Consider the following 17,712-nt stretch of genomic DNA (forward strand, 5'->3'; position numbering starts at 1 on the left):
GGCATCCCTGAAGACATACATGGAACCTAGTGTAGATACAGCCCTTCACTAACCCAGAGACATAGGGTATGCTACAAATATGGATATATATACTGTTGCCAAACTGACAACAAGTGCCCCTCTGTGTAATGAGGATGATAAGCCTAAAAGCAGTCCTCCTGTAGTCTACCTTTCTTGTACTCAACTATTTTTACTTATATGATACCATTTCATTTAATGAGTCTATATATAGTTTATTAAGGTTACTCAATTTAAGGGGTATCTTATAATTGGCATGTCAATGTACCTTTAGGTGATAAAAATTATGAAATGCATTTAAATCAAATAAACATGATTGCAAGGTTTAGCATGACAGGCACAGGTCACCTAGACAGAACTGGTAGCCAACATCTCTAGCTAAGGCAGGCTAACCCTTTGCACTAAAAGACCCTATTTTTAATTACTTAAAAATCTCTGCCAAGCTTAAATAACTCAGATTGAACTATTGAATGCCAGGTGGCTCTGCTGATTGAGGGAGAGGTTATGTAAAAAGATAAGGGTGCTCATGTTGAAGTCAACATGCAATCATTTCACTGAGAAGCTCTGATGCTTTGGAGTGTGGACTTAATTCATCTGAAGGGTGAAATCTGGGATTGTATTTTGCTGTTCCTATAAAAATCAACCCAAACTTGGCAGAACGTTAAACTTCCAAATTTCTTATTTGTCCGCAAAAGGTAGAGGTTTAAAGGGACAGCAGATAAATTCTGCTGAGACACATCTCCAACACAGAGCAGATGAAACAAGATCTTGCCAACCTACAGACACAAAACTTGACAACATATTTCCACCTTCACCAAAATCAACAGATACCACAACCAAACTGTCAGAATGCATGGATCCTATACATCCTTATCAGAATATATGCCACACCTCATACAGAAGACCAAATGCCCACATGAAAACTATATGGTTGAAACTAGACAACCACTATGCTCATGCATGAACCCCATCAGAAACTTATCATAGTGGCAGAACACTTTTCACAAAACCACTACTCCATCTGAACTCACAGTCCTTGGCCTCAAAAGAAATCTTGAGCTCAAAGGAAATCTATACAATGTCTTCAGAAGACAGAGCTGGGAACCGAGCATTCAAATTTTACTAGATACTGTAAGATAGACCACCTTTTTCACTGATTTTCCATCCTGAATGCCCACCTCAGAGCAAGTGTTTCTTCCTCTCATTTCAGTCAAAATGGTTCAGCTATTTCCAAGAATGAGGTTAGGGGAAAAATTTTGGCTTACTCAGGTTACAAAATCTGGATAGTTGTTTTTAATAGCAGTTCTAAAGCCTACATGCTTTGAAACAGGGATTTCAAAATTTGTTCAAGAATTTGCTGCAAGGGTCTCTCTCTCGCACTATCCCTGCAAAAACCTTCACAAATTAGTTCAGGTTATAAACCTTGGGGGAGGGTGGGATCAGAATTCACATATTCTCAGCAAAGCCTTTATACAGTTTAACAGAAAAATAAATTCCAAAGATCCCATCCATGCTAGGTGTACTCCAGCCAGGCCTGACAAGAACTTTCCCCTCACAAATGCAACTCCATGTGCCAGCACATATGCCAGATCCACAAAACTGCACTATGAATAACAAAGTTCTCATGCTTTTCAGTGATTCTGTTCTGAGCTAGAGGAGAAATACTTTAAAGACAACATCTGGATCTGAAAAATCAAGAAGGGGAGAGATTAAGCAGATTGGAACAAGCATCTTGTTGAGAGGGCAGCAAGTGGGACAGGAGACAACAGGGGAAAAAGAAAAAATAACTAGAATTTGGGGCTGGAGAGGTAGGAGTTAGGAGGTAAAAAGAGAGACTGAGTAAAGCTCTGATGAAACTGGGAGTGGCTGGGTAAGGAGATGAAACTGAGCCACTGGCAGGGCATGTATGAAGCATACAGTAGGAGAAAAATCCTATGTGGAACCAGCAGGCAGGGAGAACTTGGATGAACTAAGCTAAAAAACTGGGATATTCAGGAGGGAAACAAAATTGGAATTATTATGATTGGAAGCCAGCAGAGAGAGGAAGAGGGAGTGACAGAAAACCAGGATGGTAAAAATAAATACATTTAAAAAAAAAACAGATGCACTGCTATACGGGAAACTGATAATAACTGGAGACAGGAGAGTAAGTGCTTGGTAGTAAGGTAAGAGGAGGCTAGACAAACACCTTGCTGGGGTCGTTTGACCCCAGTATTCTTTCCTGCCATGGCAGGGGGTCGGACTTGATGATCTGCTCAGGTCCCTTCCGACCCTACTAACTATGAAACTATAAGGAGAAAGTATATTAGGGATTTCTGAACAGAGAGTAGAATGAGAACTCAAAGTGGAGAAATCGGACTGGTTAGGTAAAAAAGAATGGGACTGGGGAGGAGAAAGGACCAGAAAGAATAAGAGTCTATGATAACTAAAGTACCAGCCCTTCCAGAACCTAGAACATAACACGATTCCTTAGTGTCACCATTCTTACGCTGTCAGCAATTATCTGAAATTTCTTGGCAAAGTATAGTCTCATATCTCATTACTCTCCAGTGCCAGGTCACACTGCAATAAGTCATCCTCCTCTATAAAAGTTGTTCCATTAGCTCAGGTGGCAAAACTGTCTACGGTAAAACTAAAGGTTCTAACCTTTGTGATGAATCAAGTGTCAACAGGGTGCCACAGGATGGAATTCATTGTTTTACTTTGCCTTCTCAACACTTAGGAAATTACACTCAAAATCTCTTAAAAGAACACCACAGATGTTGCACAGTCAAACACTCCAAAGTTAGGAATGTAAAAATAAAGGCTGCTTGAACAAATACCCCTTGCATATTTGAATTGTGTTATAGCTGAATTATATCATCACTGGCTATTTTTCCAACATTCAATACAAAGAATGAAACTACCCTGAGGGGATGAATCAAAAAGTAATTTAGTAAATTCTTTCATTCTTTTTACCCTTTAAAAAGACCTCACGTTTCTTCAGATTACATGCTTATGCTAGTAAATTATTAAAGCCAAAAGAGCTTTTATCTCAAATATCTGGACAGCAAAACATTCAAAGGAAGTAGGTGCTTATTTCTGAAATCAATAACCAACTCTTGCAGTTACCGCATTTACAGGACCATCAAGAACAAGACATGGCATTAAAGTGACCAGAAAAGCACTATGCTAATTTTTTCATATAACTAAGTTTCCTGCCCACTAGCTACATACTATGAACATTTAGTGGCTTTATTCCACTTCCTAGTGAACAAACAAACACCTATTTTCTAAGTGACAGTGTCAGAGAGACCTAGAACTGAGTAAGTATGGAGGCTCAACCACCTTTTCATTTTTAAAATATCAGCATTCAGGCAAAGTATAATGTAGAGGTTTCCACTGTCACTGCCTATAATTTATTGGTTTATGAATGAACAGGAGATTCCAGTTCAGGTCAATCTACCCCTTCCATAAGTTCCTTAAGAAAAAAGTTACTACCATGTAACATTTATTTACAGATTTATTAAAATGTAACATTTATTATGTTTTGTGACCATTAATTCACTCCCAACAGAAACACTTCACTCTACTTAAATATTGGTACATGAAAAAAATGTTACATATTTAAGGCTTTGGTTCTGATATCAGGTATGCTAATGTTATATATGCAAAATCAGTTCAGAGTTGCATGGGCTTAAGAGCAAGAGTCAACAAGCTCAAGTATCAGACTAATTACAGTCCAGATACTTCAGAGAAGTCATGTGTTATTTCAAGTTTTTTTTATAAAGCCAGACTGGCAACAGTGCCCCTCTGTGTAGAGAGGATGGTAGGCCCAAAAGGAGGCCTCCTGCACTCTACATTTTCTGACATTCTACTTAGAAGAATGAACGTGTAAAAGCTATCCAAAAAAAGAAGCAGCAACTACCTGTCATGGGTAATGTAAAATTTGATTACCCAAGACGAAATGCAAGTTATTTTCAGTTTTGAGAGGAAGGAAATTGTTTGTAATAGCTCCCATGAACGGAGCTCAATTTTTTTATAAGATGTTTAAGTATTTTTCTCTCAGTTTGAGTTTCTACCCAACAACAATGTAATAATGAATAAGATGAGAATCGCTGGTCACACTGAAAACATCAAAGAGGGTAGTGCAAATATTTTTTTAAAATAACATTATTCCATTTTAAACAGCAAATATAAATTGTTTTCACAAGGTAATCTATACCGAACACCTACAATACTGTAAAAATGGCTCCAAAAAGTAGGAACATAACTTTTTTATTATACAAAGAAGAGTGGCTGTTGCAAAATGGAAGGGGAGCAGCAACGGACAGGGGAAAATGCATTTAATTTGGAGTCAAGATGTAACAAAAAGCTACTGTGTTAAGAGAACGGTGAAATATTACAATCAGACTGAAATATCCCACACTGCTTTTTCTGAACATGTATAAATTAAATGTGGCAAGATGCCACCTATCCCCATGGATGCCAGGAATGGCAGAGAATTGTGGTGGTGAGGTGAGTTCCTCAGTGCTCACAGCTGATTGACTTGAAAGGATTTTTAAAGTTTCAGATACCTTTTCTACTTCTTCCTACCTAATCATTTTGGAGGTTGTATGATCTATTTCAAAGTCTGGTTCTACAATCTTGGCATGCAATCAACACGTGTAGTCTGGTTGTCACTGCATACGTTATTGCCTTTTAAATCATAAGAGTCTGAAAGCAAACAGAAGAGCCCAAGGAGAAAAAAGAAATCAATGGGATTTAGATTCTAACTCCTTCCCAATGAAAAAATGGCTATAAACAAATTTGGGAAACTGACTCTACCTGGTGCCAAATGTATACAGCAAACATATGGGCAGGAGACACGGAACAAGGTCTTTCAGTTAAAATACTGCTAGCCAATACCAGAATTTAGCTAAAAGTGTGTCAACTGTTTACCTTTTATGCCATTCATTTGAAAATATCAAGCAAGGGAAAATTACCTAGCTAGAGTTTGCTATCATACTTTTCTAGATTTCTGTTCCTAACAAAAACAGGTATAGAAAAAACACTCATAACAAAAACTATATGAACTCCGGTACTATATCAGAGCCAATACTTCTGAAGTACCATGCAAATCAAAGCGCTAGAACCGCACTTAATTTGTCCACAACTTTACAACACGCCCAGCGTAGACAAATCAAACTCTCAAATGTAAAACTCAACCTGCAAAGATTTTAAATTATTCAGAGCCTGTGTGGTGGGATAATGCCCAACTGCTGTAACCCACCAGCAGCTGCTGGCCAAGGATGCTACAGCAGTCATCCTCAACTTTTTTAAACACTTGAGGCACCTCTCAGTAAGGCTCGAAACCCCTCTCTGAAAATGCCAGCTCTTAACTTTCCCTTGGTTTTCTGGCAACAGAAAAAGACTAAAGCTGAGAACCCAGAAAGCCTTAATGGGGCAGAGCATTTTTAACACTCCAAATGACTGTTTGAAATCTCTGAAGCCATCACTAGCATCAGAAGTACATGCCTCGCCATGCTAGCAGCACATGGCACCCTGGAAAAGATCTCCAGGCACCCCAAGGTGCTGTAGCACCTGCTTGAGAAATGTTACTGTCAGACTGAACTAACCCACGCTGCTTTTTCTGAAGATGCATAAATTAAGCATGGCAAGATGCCGCCTATCCCGACGGATGCTCAGATCAGCAGGGAAGGGGGCAATGATTTGAGTTCAAGTTCCTCAGTCCTCCCAGAAACAAGGAAAGTTATGAAGGCAACACTCAACTCCCCACATAGGGGTGGCACAGAAGCACTGCCCACACACTCCTAGGCAGAAAGCACCGGGGGGCCAGGCTTTCCCATTGCCCACATGCTCCTAGGCAGAAAAGCACTACCCATCTGGACCTCAAAGGATTTCAGAAGCCCCCCAGCCCAGACCACCTCTGTGTCCCCAGCTCTGGCAACCCATGGAGGAGCCACCACTCGCTCCGCCTAGGGACAGGGGTCTTTCCCCGAGAGGGGCCGAGCCAAGGAGGGGGCTGGCACTTCCCCGCCCCGCGGGCCACGAGGGGGCCGGCCCCGCAGCTGGCTGCGAAGGGGCAGCTCTTTGTTGCCTCGACAAAGAGCCGGGACAACCGGCCCCAGCGGCGGGGCGGGGGGCTGCCCCCAACGACCCCGCCGCACCCACGTGCTCCCCCGCGCCCGGCGCTTACTCACGTCAGGGGCCACGCGGCTGTTTCCTTCGCCGTGGCGGGGCCGCGGGAGCCTCCCCCCGCCGGGCCGGGGCCGGGGGCGCGGGGTGCCCCGGCGGGGAGGGGGGGGGCCTTCACATGGAGCCGCCGCCGGGCCGCACCGGGCCGCACCGGGCAGGAGGAGGCGGCGGCGGGGCCGGGCCGCGGCCCCCGTTCATGCACGCTGAGGCGGGCGGAGGCGCCGGGCGCTGCTAGGGGCCCCGCGGGGCCCCGGGGGCGGCCGGGCGAGGCGCCGCCGCCGCGCCGCGCTCGGGCATGGGGGAGCCGCGGCGCGGGGCGAGCCCCGGGGGGGGCGGCTCCGGCGGGGGGGGGCGGGTGGCGGGATCCGCGGCGGGGACAGGAGGGAGAGCTGGTTGATGAGAGGGGCGGGGGAGGGGGAGCTGCGGCGCACGGAGATGACAGTTGGTCACTAAGGCAACAGGCCACACCCCCGGCCGGGGCGCGGGTCGATTACGTCAGGAAAGGGGGGGAAGCGCCGCCGGCGGGGTTGGTTCAGGCTGGGACAAAGGGGCGGTGACGAAGGAAGCGGAGCCCCACCCTCGCTGAGAGGAGCACAGGCACAGTAGAAGCAGTGGGCGGGGTTTGGGCTGTGAGAGCTGCTACGGCACTGGGTTGCCTCTGTGATTGGCGGGGGGGGGGAGTCGCCACGAGACGCAGCGCAGGAGAGCAGCCTGGAGACAGCCACAGTGGCTCAGCGCTTCACTCCGTCCCTTCCCCCGGGGGTCTTTGAAGGGGACAGGGTGGCGGTGGTGTGCGGGTTGTGGTGACCGCAGTAGAGCTGGAGAAAGGGAAAGGAGAGGGCAGCAGAACGGGCCCTGCCAGGGGCAAGCAGGCACTCTAGTGCCTGCACGGGCACCGCCGCTCCTCGTGGACAGGAGGGTGCTGTACGGGGTTACCTTCTCCTCCCGCCCTTGGCTCTCCTTTCACCTGCTCATGGAAACACAAGCTCCCTAGTTTATAATGGGGCGTGGCCAACCTGCAGCATGCTGCCACCCGCCGAGGGCATAGGCAGCCTGTGCATGCAGCAGACCGAGGAGAGAACAGGGAACCCAGCAGCAGATCAGCAGGGAGCAGAACACTAGATGGAAGAGAAAGCAAGGCAGCAGATGAGGCAGGGACCAGAAAGCAGGGCAGTAGATCAGATTGGGAGCAGAGAACAGAGTACCCTCTCAGGCAAGGGAAAGGGACAGGATCAGAGTGGCACTTGAGGGGGTGCGGCTAATTTGTTGCACACCTGCCAAAAAGAAGCATGGCCCCCAGTGCATTATGCAGTGGAACAAGCTGGTAGTTGCCACTCCTGGTAGCACCCTGGTCTAGGGTGTCACCAAATGGGAGATGTCAGGAGTGTCTTTCACAATTGGCACTGGAAGCCTGTGGTGCTGGTGTTATGTTTCTTGTTTGTGGAAGCATCCAGCTCACTACTAATCAGCAATAGAAAAGAAAAGTGGAAAAGAATATTACTTCATCCATGTCCTCTCCACAACCATACTGCAGTTCCTTTTAACCCAGAGTGTCAGCTCTACTCATAAAGCACGTTGATATCTACCTCCCTTTCCTCTGCAATTGTGGTGAAAAAATTTGGTTTCCTACCACAAGTTTTTACCATCAAGAGTCAACATTAGTTCACAGAGGAAACAAGTACTGCTGGCCTCCCACCCTAGCTTGGGTTGCTTCCGTGACTGAAAAAGCTCCCTGTCATCTCACGCCAGCAGGATAGCTATTGGCAACTAGGCCTTGGCTGACTTACGCTACAATGTTTCTGGATTTTAGGACCTAGTATACCTTTCTCAAAAGTCATCTTGGGTTATATGCTGCATCTGTCTCTAGTTTTTATGATCCTAAAAAAAGGTCTCTTGAGAGCTCCAGGTGCTCTTTGTAGACAAAAGATGGAAAGCAGGACCAGTGCCTGAATCTTCTTGCTTTTATGTCCAACATAGTTGTGTTTACTATGTATGTACATAAGTATGCTTCTTTTAAATTTAAATCTCTTATTCCTCTCTCATGCTTCTACATCCATCTAAATGCTATGCAATTGCTCTTATTTTGAAATCACTAGTCAAATTACCAAGAACTTTAACCACATGTAAGGGAAAAAAAAGTACCAATAATTATAGAAGTGATATTAGCCAATGCATTATCAAACCCATCATCTCCCTGCTTTTTCATCTGAATTTTTCTAGAACGGCTGCAACTATCAGTGTTATGAACCATGAGTCCTAACCGCTGGCCTGCACGCCAGATATGGCCTACAGAGCCATCTCATCTGGCCCATGGATCCAGAAATTTGGCAGCAAGAGAGAGATGGCCACCCTGCCCCCTGCTAAATTCCCAAAACCCAAGCCCCGCATGCCTGATCAGAGCCCAGGTGTACCCCCATTCCATGCCGAGCAAGACCACACCCCCTCCCTCCACTTCTAGACTGGGCTGGGCCATACCCTCCTGGACCAGGTTGGGGCAAGGCATGCTTACTTCCACCCAGGCTGGGTTTGGGCCTAGCCAGGGTCCCTCCCTCAGTGTTAGGCAAAGGCTGGGCCACACTTCCTCCCCCCATGGGGCCAAATCAAGCTTCTTTCTCCTGCAGGGATGAGTTGGAGCCAACCTGCCCCCTCCATCTCCATATACTTGAATGGTGCCTGCCATACCTGCCCTGGGCACTGGATCAGGACCACTGGCCAGACCTGGCTTACAGTCAGACTCAGTGTAGCCCATCCTGGCTGCAGGGGGAAAAGGTTAAGCACCACAGAAGTTTCTTCTGTTTTCTTAGACTTTCCTTACGTGGGATGCCAATGCACTGCAGTGCCATGCAGAAACACCTGAGCTTTTTTGTTCAGTTAATACAACCCAGTCTCTACTGGAATACGTAATATATACATTTTAGGCTTGCATTTGCTTTGTTCATAGTTATCCTGTGATTAACTTGCACATACAGGAATAGATGGCTTCCATTTATCAAGAAGAGTCCTCATTCTATAAATATCTTCCACTGATCAAATATGCCCAAACCTTCCTACAGCACCAGTCCCTCTCTCATGCACTCTAGCTTCTCAAGTGGAACATCTCTACTTTTCAAGCCATTCTTGTCTTGACCTCTGTGTTCAATTAGCCCTAGTTCCCACTCTGTTCAGGTGCCAGCTTCCCTTCCCATTCCCACTCCCCTGATGAGTCTCAGCAAGAATCTGGCAGTGTCATTTTCCCTGACAGGTGGACAAATGTGTTACTGCCATCAGGATAATTTTCAGTCTTGGATCTACTTCCCATATCCTTGCCCCTGGTGGACTACACTGTTGCATACCTTTCAATTCTTCTTCGTAAGTATTTGTTCTATATTAGCATTTCAGTTTTCTACTACTCGAACAGAGTATATCCCTAGGAGGGTCCCCAGGGTACAACTTATATAAAAACATAGATAACAGTCCCATGCAAAACAGCACCAGTTCATGGCTTGGATAAAGGGAGAGCGTTGGTCAATGGACCAAGACTTAGGCCTTTAAAACACTGCTTGCTTTGACATACACAGACAGGGATATACTACTTTGGTTTATATAAGCTATTTCAAAGGCAGCCAAGAGCTTCACAAACAATACATTTATCTTCTCAAAACTTGTGTGCGATTACAGAGTTGTTGTTATCCTCATTTTACAGATGAGGAGCTGAGACAGAGAGATGGGTAAAAACACTCACTAATTGTGGGTGCCTAATCTAAGATGCCAACCTGACTGTTCAGAGAACTTGGCATTATATACCACTTTATATAATCCAAAACAGTGACCCACTGAGTTCAAATGTAGAAGCCAGTGCTCAGCACTTCTGCAAATCAGGCCCATCTAGCTCAGAAAGTGAGGGATGCATAATTAGTAACCAGCTATGATAAGTTTGGTTTGAGTTACTTCTTCAAAAAGGAAGTACTTTACAAAGGATCTCTGTAGTAGAAGCATGGCTAAAATATTCCCTGGAGTAGTTTTCTTTCTTAACTACAAGAGGCTAATTTTTGTTCCTCCAATCCCAACTCTGTCCCTGTCAGATATGTTTCTTTCCCACTATTACACTCCCGCTAGTCCTAGTCTCTTAGCCAAGCCAGACCCTTGGCACTTCATCTGATCACAGTTTCACTTCAGGCTTTTCTTCCCCCTTCATTTTCCTCACCAGTTTCTCGCTTGTCTACTAGACTCCTCTGTGTTCTAACGGATAGCATCAGACAATCTTAATAATAGGCAGGGTCACTAAGCTTGGATAAAAATAGATCTAAAAGCCATAAAATTCAAATGTAGAAGGTAAAAAGTATAGAAATGCAGCACTAAGATACTCCACACAGTCTTAAATCCATCCTCATAGCTCTACTATCCCATGCAGCCTCCATAAAAAAGTAGATGTGTTTAGCTTAAATGTTTCTTCCCCAGGCAGTGAAATGTTAAGCCCAGGAAAACTTGGCTATTTTTCCAGGAAGTTTACCATCCTAGGGCATTTAAAACCCTGCATATTTTATGTGCAGCTGTGGAGACCATAAACCAGAGTGGTCACAGTGGTTTATAATCACAATGTCTTAGGGATTAAATGATCCAAAATCCAGAGGGAACCTGCATACAGCATTAAAATATCCAGGGCCTGATCTGAGGGAAACACTAGAAAGATACAAGAGCAGTTGGTTAGGTCTCCAGGATGTTCACTAAAGTATTGGGAGTGCCTTGTCTTAATAATAACATCCAGCTTTTGTAAGTGGTTCTCAAAGTACTTGACAAAGGAGGTAAGTATCCTAATCACCATTTTACAGATGGGAAAACTGAGACACAGAGATAAACTGCCTTCCACACAGAGCTTCTCCAGTGTCAGGGGCCCTCAGAGGCTGCCCAGCCTGGCTTAATTGCCTAGCTGGCCAAACCTGCCAGAGGCTGTAACTGAGAGCCCTCCTACAACTGTGTAACCAGTTGGTCACTGTTAAGGCTTCCTGACTGACTGCTAGGCAGTCTCCTTATTTAAGTCTACCTATGGCAGCAGGACTTCAGGTTAGCCAACAGTTTTGTTCGGAGGTCTGCTGTGGTGAGTTTCTTTGGATTGCTGCTCAGCCTCTTGTTGGTGGGGATCCTGAGTGGCTGTGGCAAGGATGCCGATGGAGGAGGAGACAGCCGCAGCAGCAGCAGCAGCATCCTGGTCATCTGAATCTGCTACCCTTTAGGCAGGGGGAGCAGATCCAATAGCTTTGCACATGGAAATGAATGTGACATTTACAGGTACAGGATGAGATATAGCAGTGGATAAACCTGGGCTGGATAATAAATGGCAGACTGTGAATTGAGAGTCTAAGAAGATTATGGTGGACTGAGGACAAGGAATAGCAGTGGAGCAACAGATGGTGGCAACTGGAAGATGGATCATGGCAGGAGATGAGCAACTCATGGTGGCTGGCGGATGGAACACAATGGGCAGGACAGCAGTTTTTTTCATCTTACAGAGGATGGACTATGGGAGGAAGACAGCAGATGGCAGGGAGTAACAGGCTATGGCTTTTGGTACAAACAATCCTGGATGCAGCACAGGGAACTGAGAGACCGCAGAAGACCTGGTATGAGTTTTGCTATAACATTGTACTTGATTTCCTGAAAGTGCAGCTCAGGGACCAAAATAGTTTGATAACACTTCAAAATAACAGGATTTGGGAGTTGAAGTTTTAACAATTACCAGGATATATGAACAATTTTGGGAAAGGTACCATGAAGAATAAAACAGACAGGAATTAAACTGGATAAAGTTTGTGGTTTTGGAGAAGGCAAGAGAATAGGTGGTCACAGTCAGAGTGTTCTCTGATCTAGTTCAGCTGGAAGATGCAGAAACATGGTTAGAAATGTATTGTGAGAAGGTGGATTTTCTTGATGTGAGTGCAGGACATTTTTGGCATATAGCCAGGAGAATGGAGGGTGATGGTGTTACTGGAAGTAGACCCAGTGAACACAAGGGGGGTCCAGCATTTGCTCCCAGTAATCACACTGTGTGTCCATCACAGATATGTGATTTACTCTGGGCAACCTAAAGTGTCTAGCAAATGTGGGGAGGCAAGCCACTTGGTACTCCACTGCCTTCACATCACCTGTTCTAAGTGTGGGAAGAAGGGGCATGTGCAGGGGGGAGTGCCAAGGTAAAAGGAAGTGCAAGTTGTATGGGGAAGATGGGCACATGTTTTGGATGTGTCCCAAATCCTTTGCAAATAAAATAAGAGGAATGAAGGAAAGAGAGGAAGAAGAAGCAGAGGTGGTGGAAGGGACTCCTGAGGGAGAGGGACCTTGCTTTGAGGCTAACATATTGATGGCTCAAGGGGTAGAATAACTGGGGAAGGAGACAGACACAGAAGATATAAGTGGAGTGGAATACAAAGGGGGAAGTGAAACCAAGAAGGAGGGTGAGCAAGCATAGGAGCAGGAGATGAAGAGTGGGGAGCTGAAGGAGAATGAGGAAGAAAGAGTAAAACAGACAGGAAAGAGAAAACGAGTGAAAGAAGGGAAAGAAGCTCAAGATGAGCAGAAAAAGGGGCAGAGAAGGGAGATGATAGGAGAAGCTGGATTCTCCCTGCTATCAGAGATGCCATTGGTCTCTACCCCTGAATGGGTGACGGAGATATTGGAGAAGCAGAGCAGTAAAGTAGCGGAGGCATTTTTAGATAAAGGAATTGAACATTTTGAGAAGGAAATGGGCATTTGCTTAAGGCAGGAGGAGGATAGCTCAAACATAAGTAGTGATGCAGATATATAAGAAGGGCTGTTTTTTTGCAGTTCTTAGTGATGGGTTTCACAGTGGTATCATGGAATCTGTGAAGTGTTTTCAGTCGGAAATGGTGGGACTGGGTTGTGTGAATACAGATACCTTGTGCTTGCAAAAGTATGGACTTCCAGGAAACCACCTAGCAGGGGAAACACCATGACCACTACGGCGTTTTTTCTAGTTGCAGGAGAAAACCACTTTTCTGGCAGGGACTAGTACTCTGGCCGAGGCAATACTTCCCACTTTCACTTCCAGTGGGAAGATCTTGGCTACTTGCCCACTTTATGGAAATGTGAAACTTCTCCCCAGCTTGCTCCTGTGGCCCTGCGGCTGAAGGCAAGGAAAACTCATTGGCATCCGAATGCCAAGCGCGTAGGATGCCTGTCCAAGGTTTTAGATGCATCTGAAACCCCAGGTAGGGGTGGAGGATGTTTGCTAGTAGTAGGGACACGTGTGCTTCTTGAATAATTCACACATTTGGAATTAATTTGGCTGATTTGACTTGGGATACAACAAGTTTTCCTTAAAAAACCCTGGACAATAACAGTTTTGAGGGCCCTTGTGGTGCTCATGTATTCATGGGAATAGGGTGGCAAGGTTGGTGATTTTAATCAGAAGGCCTCAAGTGAAAATGATGAGTGGGGGAAGTGATTTACTGGTAAACTTCTGCATGTTACAATAGTGGAGAAGGTGGAAACAGAAATAGAAGTTTTTAATGCCTATAGCTCTCTGGAGAGAGAGGCTTTTTAGGAAACTGGCAACTTGTGTGGGGAATTTTGTCTATATAATTGAGGTGGGGAATAGACAAAGAGGAGGAGAGGCTGGGGGCTTGGATAGCTCAGGAAGCCTGCTTCATTTTAAAAGAGAAAGTTTAAAAATGTTTTTGAGAGGGAGAAAAAGTGGTGACAGACTGGACCCCAGACTGCAGGTGTGCTCTGACATTGGCTTGGTTTTTTTTAATCTCAAAGTATTTTAAAGTAGTCAAGAAAGAGGCTTTACCAGTGGGTTTTATGGACCATTTTATTTTCAGAATGGAGGTGGGGGCAAAGCAAACCGGCAGTAGGGGGGTGGGGACCTATGGAAATTAAACTTGCAGTATGTGAGGATTTTAAAAAACTGTATAGGGGCTGGCAGGCACTGAAAATCTGTTTTAAAACTTAGTGGGAATGGTCTCAAGCAGTAAAATAAAGCAAGAGGTTTTCTTGCAGGGCAGGTAGGAGGATGAGGAAAAGAAAAGAGGAGCTTAAAAGGCTGTAATATAGGTTACAGCATCTTGTTAAGCAGGCAGAGAGGGGCTGGGACATGAAGGGAGAACTGGACCCTACAGAGAGGGCTTTGGAGGAGTACTTTTTGGACGAAGAGCAGAGGGGACTTGCCTGCTATGATAGAGGCAGGGGGAGCATGAATACAAAGGCCGGAGGAGGTGATGGAGGTGACCTGAAAGTTTTATGCTTGATTGTACCAGAGAAGGGAAGTGGATGAGGTACAACTGCAGAGTTTTATACAGGAGGTAGAGATAAAGGAGAGGGAGGAGGATGTGGCAAAGATGGAGGAGGTGAAATGAAAGCAGAGGGATGTTTGAAATTTTTTTTTATTTTTTTAAAAAAAGGTAAAACCCCAGGACAGAATAGCCTGCCAGCTGCCTTTTACCAAAGGTCTTGGGGATTTGGTAGAGCCAGACCTAATTGAAGGTTTTAAGAAGGTGCTACTAGAGACGATGGTGGGTAAAAAGTTCAACGTGAGAATGGTTGTTTTATCATGCAAAAGGAGGAATGGGGAGTCCCTGCATAAGTGGAGACCCATATGCTTTTAAATACTGATTACAAGATTTTAGCAAAAATGCTGGATTTTTGGATATGAAGAGCAGTGGCAGATATTATGCATGAAGATCAGATCTGCATGGTACCAGGGTTTTGCAGATGCATTAAGAACAATATCGGATGCTGCAATGTATTGTAAGGATAGAAAGTAGCCATTATGAACTTAGACTTGAAAAAGGCATATGATAGAGGGGTGGATACACTTTTATTTAAGATTTTAGATGCAGTGGGTTTCCCTAACAGGCTGACAAGGTGGATCAAGATTTTATATCAAGACACTGCTAGTTAGCCTTAATAAATGAACATGTAAATGAGTTAGTCTGCTTTACAGTAGGGGTATCCTTTGTCCCCAGCACTTATTTGTGCCGTGGAGCCACTGGTGCAGAGACAGAGGTGGAACATGGTCATTAGAGGGTCCCAGTCCCAGGTGGAGGAGGTGAGAAATGAAAACTGTGTTGTATATGTATGATATCAATGTCATGATAAGGGATAGACTGGAACAGGTGGTGGGGCATACACAAAGATACGGAGAAATGGTTGGAGCCAAACTAAATGTGAACAAAAGAACAGTGATAGTGATGGGTGAAATGAATGATATGTTGGGGGTACAGGTGGCAGCTGAAGAAATAAGTGTTTGGGGATTTATTTGACAGAAGTATGGTGGGAGACCAGAAGGGTGATGGGAGAGCACCCTTTTAAGGATCATTTTAAAATCTTTTTTTAAAATGACCTTGTAGAAGGCATGGAATGCCTGTTATTAAGCAACTGTTTTTTGTGGTCAAAGATCATGTGAAACTTGGATTAAGTGAACTGAGATTTTATAGCACCAAGGATCAAGAAGAGTTCAGATAGAAGAAAGCAGAGGGGAAAAATACAAGAAAAAGGACTGGGGACTTTTACTTGCAGATGACATTGGGACGAAATTTTAAAGGATGAAAGGAAAGGAATGGGTTTTATAGACTTTTAAATGGAAAAACAAAAAACATGGTGTTTTAATGTTAACTTTTAGAATGTCCACTGGGAAATGTGTTTTTATACTTTGATGTCTTTAATTTGATAAAGAATACTATTTTAAGGGCTTTAGGTTTATATTTTACTGTGTATTAAGCCTTTAAGTCTGTTATTTATTGTCAATGTAATTGCTACAAGGACTTTGGCCCTTGGATATCAGAGTAGGCTGAGGGGGCAGGAGGTAGGGGCATACCAGTAGAGGTACACTGTGAAACAGAATCTGGTCATGGCTAAAACAGGCTTACCAGCCTACTCATTTTTGTAATATAGTTTTGAGGTTAGGGTAAGAGGAACAAGGTGGGGAAGGGGTTATAGGGAAATGGGAGCAGTAGAGGAGGAGGTTGTAAATGGGTGAAAAAATGTGCAAAGATTTAAAAAAGAAGCTGTATGATACTTTCATAATAAGTAAGTAGATAAATAAATAAATATAGTTTCTCTAGATGCTGTACTCCCTGGTCTTGACTTCTGACCCTCCTTGGCTTTGGGCTCTGGCTCTCACCCACTCTGCTTGGTTTGTGGGTATAGGTTGTAGCTGCGTTGGTCTAAGGACATAAGCAGACAAGGTTCTTTGGGTAAATCTGATATAGTTTTATTAAACCAACTCAAGTAGTTGGATAAACTCTTCTTTCCAAGCTTTCTGGTACAAATGCCCTTCATCAGGCTGAGGAAGCATCTGCAGTTGGTCTGTGCTCTTACTGTATAGAATGAATAGTAAAGAAGCTAGAGGCTGATATGCATGCAGGAAAGCTAGTCAGTGCTTTGGTAATTTGGTCTCTGACTCCTGAACTTTTGACTTTGCTTATGTTTTGAACTCTGCTTCTGGATTTCCCCCTTTATATCTAGTAACTTGGCTCCTGATTCCTGACCCTGGCTTGGACTCTTCCCCTGGTTCCTGCCCTTTCCCAATAACCCCTCCATCTCACTCGGCTAGACTGCCTATGACCTGGTCTATACGACTAAGGGAAGATCCAGAGGTGCAGTGGCAAAGTTACATCCCCCATCCAGATTCAACTGCAGCACCGGTACCTCCAGGGACTTTTTTTAAATTCCCTAAGCAGGTGAAAATCCTCCCTCCCTTCTTCCTGTTCAAAGGCATGCCCTCTTTCTGCCTATACCTCCACCCCTGCCTGCCTTTCCCCACTGTCCAAGGGGCAGAGAAGCAACAGAATAATTCCTGGCCCCTATGCAAGGGCTGGGCTCAGCATGGGGATGGGGAAAGCACAGTGGCAGCTTGCCTGCTCTGGGACCGGACAGAGTGGGAAGAGCTACTCTTCAGCCACCTTGTTGCCACTGTCCTCTCCCTAGCTAAGCCCAGCCTCTGTTCAGGCCAGCTGGCTTTGGAGATTCCCTATCCCCAAACAGTGGAGAAAGCTTCAGTGGCAGGCAGAGGAATAGGGTGAGGAGGGGAAGAGGTTATGCCTCTGAGCTGGAAGGGAAAAGGAGGGGGAATTTTCACCAGGTTTAGGGATACCTGAGTCTGCTTGCACTGGTGGGGATGAAGAAGCCTGGGAGCGCGGAGTGCAGCCACCCCTGCAGTGTGGGTTGCTGGTCCTGCATCCCACATTGGGAAATTCTGCTTATGACACCCAAGATACCAGCTTCAGTCAGTTCTGCCTCGCACTCTAGCATTATCTATACAAGACATACTCTGCTAAGGAGAACATAGTATGAAAAGTAATGAAAAAATGTAGAAGATGTTTCAAACTGGTTGAGTCTGATATTTCATAACAACAAAACAGTAAACTATTCTTCCAGACTTAAACTGTGTACATAGTGACTACTATTTTGCAAGGATCATTATTCCCACTTTGTAAGTGGGGAGATTGGAACACACATGATGTAGATATCTACCCATGGATATATTGCAAATCCATGCTCTAATTCAGTGAGGGCCAACCT

At 44.8% G+C, this 17,712-nt stretch overlaps 1 protein-coding gene across 3 annotated transcripts in view; it reads right to left on the reverse strand.

Annotated features, from left to right (window-relative positions):
- The window catches only part of FBXW7 (F-box and WD repeat domain containing 7), a 253,244-nt gene extending 246,693 nt beyond the window's left edge, over nt 1-6,551 (reverse strand). For all 3 annotated transcript variants that reach the window (XM_090036396.1, XM_090036393.1, XM_090036395.1), the window contains exon 1: nt 6,201-6,551. The gene's annotated coding sequence lies outside the window, so the exon portion shown is untranslated. The remainder of the gene's footprint in view (nt 1-6,200) is intronic.
- Nucleotides 6,552-17,712: the final 11,161 nt, after the last annotated feature.

Source organism: Crocodylus siamensis, chromosome 2 (genome assembly GCF_052110815.1).
Source record: "Crocodylus siamensis isolate JL-2025a chromosome 2, ASM5211081v1, whole genome shotgun sequence".
Lineage (NCBI taxonomy): Eukaryota > Metazoa > Chordata > Crocodylia > Crocodylidae > Crocodylus > Crocodylus siamensis.